Genomic DNA, 10,000 nt, shown 5'->3' on the forward strand with positions numbered 1-10,000 from the left:
TGACAAAGAGAGACAGACAGACAGACAGACAGAGAGACAGAGACAGAGATAGACAGAGAGAACTCCCTGAGAAAAAACCCCACTGAACCCCTGAACAGAGATCCCTACAAAAACAACTTAAGAAATCTCAAGTGATGCTTAGCTCCCATTCCTCTGCCATTGTAATTCCAGTGCAAGTCTGAGAAACAGACTGCTTAGACCGAACGAGTGGAGTGCGTGCGTGCGTGCGTGTAGTAGTAGTAGTAGCAGTAGTAGTCTTCAGTTTAACGTATTCCACTTTCAGTGATATCAGACGGGGAAAAAAAGGGGTGTGTGGGTTGAAGAATAGAGAGAGAGAGAGAGAGAGAGAGAGAGAGAGAGAGAGAGAGAGTGAGTGTGTGTGTGTGTGTGTGTGTGTGTGTGTGTGCCGTATGCATGTGTGTGTCCTGTGTGTGTGTGTGTGTGTGTGTGTGTGTGTGTGTGTGTGTGTGTGTGTGTGTGCCGTATGCATGTATGTGTGTGTGTGTGTGTGTGTGTGTGTGTGTGTGTGTGTGTGTGTGTGTGTGTGTGTGTGTGTGTGTGGCGAGTGTGTGTGTGTGGCGAGAGTGTGTGTGTGTGTGTGTGTGTGTGTGTGTGTGTGTGTGTGTGTGTGCGCGTGTGTGCGTGTGTAATTTGTTTTTGTTTCTTTTGTTTTTAATTCACTCACAACTATATCATTTTCGCACAACTATTTTGCTATCATCTTGCAAGGCATGAAAAGTACTAAATATCGATTGAACAAAGACAACAATACTCGAATATCATTTACATATCACGTTCTATCTGCAAGCAGATATTCTCAATTATTTACTGACAAACCTTAAATCAAGGGAGGCTTTTTTTAAGAATGCAAATGGAGGTGGGGGGTGGGGGGGTTGAGGGATGGGGGGATTACACAGAAGACAAACCCTTGCAGTAACTCACATTCTTGTTAAGCAACTATGAATCAGTCTTGCAGATCATGATATTGCATATCTATAATTATTCTGATCATATCGTATGAAAGCAAAATCCTGCACTGGTGATGTTAACACATTATCATCTGCACCACAGTCATGACCTAATATTATCAGTGGCGATGACTTCACTGGACGTCAAGTGTTATTGATTCATTATGCGCTGAATGGGAATTGTGTTGTATTGATTGAAAAGTATATATATATATATATATATATATATATATATATATATATATATATATAAATATGATAAGAATAATAATAAAAGGATAGAATCTTATTTGCTCACTCACACACACTTACAAGCTCACACACACACAGACACAGACAGACAGACAGATAGACAGACACACACACACACACACACACACGCTCACACACACACACACACACACAGACAGAGACACAGACACAGACACACCTCTCACCGTGATAGCGCGTGCCTCATCGCCGACTATGTGTGCCAGGTGCAGTCAGTCAGTCTGTCAGTCCGCGCGATGCTCTGCTCGTGCTTCGCGGCTCGCGCTCGCTTTTCACTTCGTGAGTTCCCGGCTGTCTCCGTACTTCTCGTCTGCTCCTCGCTTCTTGGATTTTATTCTCTGGAGGAAAAAAGTCACCGCCACAAACCCTTGTTGTTCAGTGTGTGAAAGACTTCATGGAAAAAGTGAACAAAGTTGTGTGTTAGGTTTTTTTGGGGGGAGGTACTTTTTTTTTTCTTTTTTTCTTTTTCGTTATTCTCCCGTGTATATTGTTGTTGTGGGGTTTCACTGAACGGCGATGGAAAGGAGTGTGAGGAAATATTTGTGTGAGGTTCGGGGCGGCCGCCGTGTGTTTTTGAGGACTTGGGTGCTGGTGTTGGTGTTGGTGTGTGTGTGCTGCTTTGCCTCCTCTTCGTCTGCTGCTGCCGTTGTGGCATCCACAGGTGGGTGCTGTTCAGGGTGTTGTTTTATGTGTGTGTGTGTGTGGAGGGGTGGCAGTGGGTGTGTCATTCTGTGTGTGTGTGAGGGGGGGTGGGGGGGGGGGGTCAGTGTGTATGGGTGTCAGTGTGTGTGTGTGTGTGTGTGTGTCTGGGTGCGGGTGTATCAGTGTGTGTGTGTGTGTGCGCGCGCGCGCGTCAGTGTGTGCGTCAGTGTGGGTGGGTGGGTGTCAGTGTGTGTGTGTGTGTGTGTGTGTGTGTGTGTGTGTGTGTGTGTGTGTGTGAGACAGTGTGTGTGTGTGTGTGTGTGTGTGTGTGTGTGTGTATGTGTGTGACTGTGTGCGTATGTATGTGTGTGTGTCTGTGTGTGTATGTGTGTGTGTGTATGTGTGTGTGTGTGTGTGTGTGTGTGCGCGCGCGCTAGTGCCTGTCCCTTGCAAAGAAGGTTCTTTTCTTCCACATCAATATTTGTACAATCCACATTCAATGATACATCATCGATACAACATCTGGTATTCTGTCTATGAAGTCAGTGGCCACTAGTGACAGGAAACACTGACTGCTGTGCATACAGGTGTATCAAATCACTGACAGCCAACATCATTGTGTCGATATGAATCGTGTTAACGTGACCAGTGACTTGAGACTGACTCGTTACTGGTTAACAGTGTTAATTGGTATGTGTTGATGTTAACGAACTCAGCAAACAACTGTGTCCATTACAAGGCCCCGGGTTTCTTTTTGACTGGGGGGTCGAGGTCGAGAATGCTCACCCGAACTTTTTGTTTGATTGTTTAGACATGTCAAGTTTAGTGTCAGTTTAGTTAAATGGACATGTTTTCTGTCAATGTTACATACATATCTCTCTGTATCTGTCTCTTTGTCTCTCTGTGTGTCTCTCTCGGTCTCTGTGTCTGTCTCTGTCTCCCCCCTCTGTCTCTGTCTGTCTGTCTGTCTCTCTCCGGCCCTCGTATTTCGTATTTCTGCCCCCCCCCCCTCCCACATTTTTACTGGTCTGTGTTTCTCTTTCGCTCTACCCCAATCTCTAATCTCTCTTTTGCTCTTTATCTCTGTTTCTACAACACTGATGCACTGACAGTTTCCTAACAGAGCAGCCTGTTTGAGGAAACATTTCAGGGAGGAGGGACATCTGTTTTGAGACGTGAACTGGCATTCAGTTCCATGCCCGTGTATTCTAGAAATGTCTGATCTGGTGCATCATCTCCTGGGTGTTCGGTTTCTTAGAGAGCTGGGGTCTGTATGTATGTGCTCCCTCTATGTCTAACTTCCCCAAGTTCTATGTTCCCGAAGACTATGTTCCCTCTATCCAGAAATGTCTGATCTGATGAATCTTTTTCTGGATATCTGTTTCTTAGAGAGTCTTGGTCCGTATGTCTAAGGTCTCCAAGTTCTATGATCCCCAGGTCTGTGTTCTCTCAAGTCTATAGCTCCAGGTCTATATCACCCCGGGTCAATGTTACTCGAGGTCTGTGTATGTTGCATCATACATTACATACACTGGGGATCGTGGTATGTAGTCAGAAATCAAACCCGGTAAAAAAACAAAACCAAAAAAACAAGAGAGGCAAGGCCTTCAAGACTCACTTGTGATAAATTAAGTCCCCTAGCATTAATTACAGAGTAATTTCCCTTTTTTACTATCTGCACCAAAACGTTTGCAAAATAAATAAAAATTCCATGCTTAGCAAAAGAAGTTCCTGTTTGAACAAAAAATGATAATAATGACTCCTCTTGTTGTTTCAGAATAAGAGGTCAAAGTGCCAAGTTTAGAGAATACAAAAAATATAAATATAACAGTAAATGCAGTTTGCATATAATTAGGCTTCTTTTTTTAATTTTTTGTGCCCATCCCAGAGGTGCAATATTGTTTTAAACAAGATGACTGGAAAGAATTGAATTTTTCCTATTTTTATGCCAAATTTGGTGTCAACTAACAAAGTATTTGCAGAGAAAATGTCAATGTTAAAGTTTACCACGGACACACAGACACACAGACACAACCGAACAAGTTGGGTTAAAACATAGACTCACTTTGTTTACACAAGTGAGTCAAAAAGTACCAGCATCATCACAGAGCACTCGTACCGCAGAAAGCTGTTGTCACAACAAGCTGGGCACTTGGGGTAGTGACCAGTACTGGTGGCTGAACAATCAAAAGCAGCAATACGCCATAAGCAATGCAATGCTACATTCACAAAACTTTTCAGTTGTGAAGAAGCTCCAGTGTTGGTTGACCGTCACATAATTATACAATCTAAACGGTTAAGACAGTTGTCAGAAAATCGGTCACCAGTCCTCACAAGCAGTCCATTACCGCCAAGACGTCACAATGCACAAACGTGACAAAACAACGCCATAGTGGGTATGATGCTTACACGTCCGGTTTTCTCCAGTGCCTGTGACGCTGGGGAGGTCTGCCCGCTGTCTTCAGCCAGCATGTCCCGCCTTCGGACCAGACAGAACAACGCACCCTTAACACTTTTATGTAGTGGTCAGTAGTGGTCAATAATTTCTAGAAGTGGTCAGTAATGGTCAATAATATCAAGGAGTGGTCAGTACTGGTCAATAATTGCAAGAAGTGGTCATTCCAAGTGGAGTGATGGCCTAGAGGTAATGCGTCCGCCTAGGAAGCGAGAGAATCTGAGCGCGCTGGTTCGAATCACAGCTTAGCCGCCGATATTTTCTCCCCCTCCACTAGACCTTGAGTGGTGGTCTGGACGCGAGTCATTTGGATGAGACGATAAACCGAGGTCCCGTGTGCAGCATGCACTTAGCGCACGCAAAAGAACCTACGGCAACGAAAGGGTTGTTCCTGGCAAAATTCTGTAGAAAAATCCACCTCGATAGGAAAAACAAAACTGCACGCAAGGAAAAAAAAAACGGGTGGCGCTATAGTGTAGCGACGCGCTCTCCCAGGGGAGAGCAGCCCGAATTTCACACAGAGAAATCTGTTGTGATAGAAAGAAATGCAAATACAAATAGTGGTCAATTATTGTAAGAAGTCGTCAGTAGTGGTCAATTATTGTAAGAAGTGGTCAGTAATGCCGGATCAGCGGTTGCAATCAGTGATCAGCTAACAGTCAAACCCTGCCAAAGACGCCTTAAAACTGCACGACCGCCACAACGAAATGCAAGCTGAACATGGTTAGCGGTCAGCAGTGGTCAAACACCTGTAAAGACATGATTATGGACAGACATGGCAATGTAACGCAGTCTACAGGTTTGTTGTCAGCAGTGGTCCTGGACCAAGGGGGCCAACATAAACCTCAGGGAATATGTACCTGGGGGTATATTGACCACGGGGAACAAAGACCAGGACCCAGAGAAAGTAACATTGAGGGAACATAGACCTGGGTGAACATACTCCTGTAGGAACAGACACCTTAGGGAACTTAAGGCCTGGATCAGAACGAAAATTTGGGGAACCACAGGCATTTGGGGAACATAGGGCAGATCCCGTTCATGCGTGCAAAGTGACAGGGAGAAATACCGCTCGGTCCATCTGCTCGGTGCCTGCATGAAGGCAATGGCTGATCAAGAACGACTTGTTGAATGACAAGGGATATACATACATAACATACATACATGCATACATACAGACAGACAAGACATAAGAAGGCAAAAAAGACACACACACACACACACACACACACACACACACACACACACACACACACACTCACACTCACACCCATACATACACACACACTCTCGCTCTCTCTCTCTTTTTCTCTTTCTCTCTCTCATAATCACATTCATAAAGAAACAAAGAAAGACGGAGAGAGAGAGAGAGAGAGAGAGATCCAGAAATAATAATAATAAATAATAATAATAATAATAATGGTATTTATATAACGCTGAATCTTGTGCAGAGACAAATCAAAGCGCTTTCGCACCAGTCATTCACACGCATGCATAACTCTAAAACTGTAGAAACTAAAGACAAGGAAGGGCAGGCAAGGGAGGCTATGATAGGAAGGGGCAGTTTTGTGAATGCATCTATAACATAGAGTGCTGATCTTGTACTTTATTCGGTGTGAGACAGGGAGCCAGTGGAGATGTTGCAAAAGAGGAGTGATGTGCTCAGATCAAGAAACAGAGACAGAGAGAGGCAGAGACAGACAGACAGACAGAAACAGAAACAAACAGACAGACAGACAGACAGACAGAGAGGCAGAGACAGACAGAGAGACAGAAACAGAGACAGAGAAAGACAGAAACAGAGACAAAGAGAGAGAGACAGAAACAGAGACAGAGAGACTCATACAGACAAAGACATGTGCAGACAGGAAACGAAGAACTGTTTATGCTTGTATGTGATGAAGAGAGACACAGACCATGTCGGTATGACAACACATACTATAGTTATATTCAGTCGTTCATGAGACACACAGACAGAGACACACACAGACAGACACAGACAAACGCACACACACCACAACTCAACCCCTCCACACACACACACACACACACAATATCACCAGCATCTGCTGGCTAACTGCGTTGAAGTCCACCCCTCTCACCCCCCACTCTCCCCCCCCCCCAACCCCCATCACCGCCTTGCTTCATTACCGCTAATTAATGAACGGCCGTCAGCAGGCCCACAAATAAGAAAGCCGACACTGACGGCGGAGAGATTGGGCGTGATTGAGATGTGTGGGAAGGGGGGGCAGAAGTAGAGTTTTGAGTGTTTGGTGCGATAGTAAATTTACTGGTGTAGAGACTGGAAAGAGAGGGACAGAGAGAGAAACAGAGAGACAGACAGACAGACAGACAGAGACAGACACAGACAGAGAGACAGAGACAGAGAGAAACAGACACACAGAGACAGAGAGAGAGATGTGTGGGAAGGTCAGTCAGAAGTAGAGCTTTGAGTGTTTGGTTCGATGGTAAATTTACTAGTACAGAGACTGGAAAGAGGAACGCAGAGAGAGAGAGAGAGAGAGAGAGAGAGAGAGAGACAGGCAGAGACAGAGAAGGAGATAGAGACAGAAAGAGAGAGAGAGAGAAGGATAGAAAGAGAGGGGAGAGATACAGACAGAGACAGAGAGAGAGAGACAAAGAGAGAGACAGACAGAGACAGAGACACAGAGACGGACAGATGTGTGGGAAGGGGGGGCAGAAGTAGAGTTTTGAGTGTTTGGTGCAATAGTAAAGTTACTGGTGTAGAGACTGGAAAGAGGGACAGAGAGGGATAGAGAGAGAGAGAGAGAGACAGAGAAAGAAGGAGAGAAAGAAAGAGAGAAAGAGAAGGAGAGTAGAAAGAAAGAGAGAGAGGGAAGAGAGAGAGGGAAGAGAGAGAGATGTGGGAAGGGGAGCTAGAAGTGAGTTTTGAGTGTTTGGGGCGATGGGAAATTTACTGGCACAGAGACTGAAAACCGAGGGACGCAGAGAGAGAGAGAGAGAGAGAAAGAAAGAGAGAAAGAGAGAAAGAGGAGAGAGAGAGAGAGAAAGAGAGGGGAGAGAGAGAGAGAGAGAAAGAGAGGGGAGAGAGAGAGAGAGAGAGAGGGGAGAGAGAGAGAGAGAGAGAGAGAGAGAGAGAGAGAGAGAGAGAGAGAGATGGAGATGTGGGAAGGGGAGCTAGAAGTAGAGTTTTGAGTGTTTGGGGCGATGGGAAATTTACTGGCACAGAGACTGAAAACCGAGGGACGCAGAGAGAGAGAGAGAGACAGAGACAGAGAGAGAAGGAGATAGAGACAGAAAGAGAGAGAGTGAGAAGGAGAGAAAGAGAGGGGAGAGAGACACAGACAGAGAGAGAGAGAGAGAGACAGACAGACAGACAGACAGACGTATATGTACGCTCGCAGAAACACACACACACACACACACACACACACACACACACACACACACACTCAACTTTCTTTTTGTAATTTAAAAAAATCCATTCTATTTCTGTTGTTCAGCGGAAGTGATCAATATTTTATCAGTCCTCCCCGAGCATCCCTGCTGTCAGTTTTAGATCGGCTGGTGTACATTCATTGTGGTAACATTTCCCCCTGCACATCACACTTCTATACCCATAGTCTGATTGTATTTGTATTTCTTTTTATCACAACAGATTTCTCTGTGTGAAATTCGGGCTGCTCTCCCTAGGGAGAGCGCGTCGCTACACTACAGCACCACCCTTTTTTTGTATTTTTTCCTGCATGTAGTTTTACTTGTTTTTCCTATCGAAGTGGATTTTTCTACAGAATTTTGCCAGGAACAACCCTTTTGTTGCCGTGGTTTCTTTTACGTGCGATAGGTGCCTGCTGCACACAGCACCTCGGTTTATCGTCTCATCCGAACGACTAGCGTCCAGACCACCACTCAAGGTCTAGTGGAGGGGGAGAAAATATCGGCGGCTGAGCCGTGATTCGAACCAGCGCGCTCAGATTCTCTCGCTTCCTAGGCGGACGCGTTACCTCTAGGCCATCAGTCCTCTGTGCGACAGTGACTAACAGAATATATCGTTATGAACGACAAGTGTACAGGGGTCACAGCGAATGTTGGGAGGAACAGTATACCTACATACACTGAGTACAAGGTAGGCCTACAAACATGAATCAGGAAAGACAAATACAGTATGATTTTAAGACACATATGAGTCGTCCTCTGGAGTTAGTTACTGCTGTGCTTGAAGTTTGTGAAAAATAGAAATATATAAAAACTACTTTTAATCTTTAAAGACTTTTAAAGAGCTAAATGCCTCTTTATTTGAAATTGAAATTGAAAAAACCTAAGCAGTGGTCTAATTTTCAAAAAGATAGGGCATACTTGTAGAGGGGTAGTTAGTGTATGATATGTTCAGTGATGTGGAGCATTTCTGCGCTGCATTGCACAACTACACTGCACTACACTGCACTGCCCTTGGCAACACTGCACTACACTGTACTAGACTACACTGCACTGCGCTATACTGCTCTATGCTCACTGGCACTATGCTACACTCCCTCATTCTACTAGTACGTTTCGCCACACTACACAGCACTGCCCTACACGCCTACACTGCAGTACCCTGAACTACACTGCACTGCACTATACTAGACTATACGACTCTATACTCACTGCATTAAAGTACACAGCACAAGACTACACTACATATTGTGCATCATACTATACTACACAACGCTACACCTCACTACGCCACAATCGCAGCGAATTACGACGTAACTGAAACCCACAACCCACAACCCACCCCCAGCCGACCTCAACGCCCATTGCTCTGCCTGTGCCAGTGTTTGGCGTATCAGCTGACAGTTATTGCGTCATGATCTCCTCCTTCCCCCCCCCCCCCCCGCCCCCCTCATCCCCCCACCCCTTCCCAAGATCTGCGCATTGTTGCCCACCCCACACCCTCTCCCTTCGCTGCCCCCCCACCCTTGCCCACCCTCTACCAATGCAGTCCGTTTCTGCCCTCGAAAGGAATGGTGTCATATGATGAATCTGACCGAAATCGTTTTGTCCCTGTCGGGTCGTAGAATCTGTATATCTTGTTTGTTTGTCCGTTCGTGTGTGTGTGTGTGTGTGTGTGTGTGTGTGTGTGTGTGTGTGTGTGTGTGTGTGTGTGTGTGTGTGGAGGGGGGGGGGAAGGGATGTGTGTGTGTGGAGGAGGGGGATGTGTGTGTGTGAGTGTGTGTGTGTGTGTGAGTGTGTGTGTGTGTGTGTGTGTGTGTGTGTGTGTGTGTGTGTGTGTGGAGGGGATGTGTGTATGTATGTGTGTGTGTTTGTGTGTGTGCGTGTGTGTGGAGGGGGCGGGATTTCGATTCAGATGGATTGCTTTCTTGCTTGTCACAACATAATTTTTCCGTGTCGGGAAATCCGGGCTGCTTTCCCCTGAAAGAGTGCATCGCCACAGTAAAGCGGTACCTACATTTTCACTGTCTGCAGACGTATCTGTTTCCTATGAATATTATCATCATCATCATCATTATTAATATTATTATTATCATCATCATCATCAAATTGTTTTTGCAACATGCAGTTCTCTTGGTGCGTTTACTGAATGCTGCACTCGGAAACCCGGGTTATCCCTTCACTTAAAAGACTAGTATCCGAACCACCCACTCAAAATTTAGTCAGTGGTGAGAGAAATAAAATTCCC

At 45.5% G+C, this 10,000-nt stretch overlaps 1 protein-coding gene across 1 annotated transcript in view; it reads left to right on the forward strand.

The window, feature by feature from the left end:
• Nucleotides 1-10,000, forward strand: part of LOC143298669 (vascular endothelial growth factor receptor 1-like) — a 135,021-nt gene that overhangs the window by 996 nt on the left and 124,025 nt on the right. The window lies entirely within an intron of this gene.

The sequence above is a fragment of the Babylonia areolata genome, chromosome 24, assembly GCF_041734735.1.
Source record: "Babylonia areolata isolate BAREFJ2019XMU chromosome 24, ASM4173473v1, whole genome shotgun sequence".
Classification (NCBI taxonomy): Eukaryota; Metazoa; Mollusca; class Gastropoda; order Neogastropoda; family Buccinidae; genus Babylonia; species Babylonia areolata.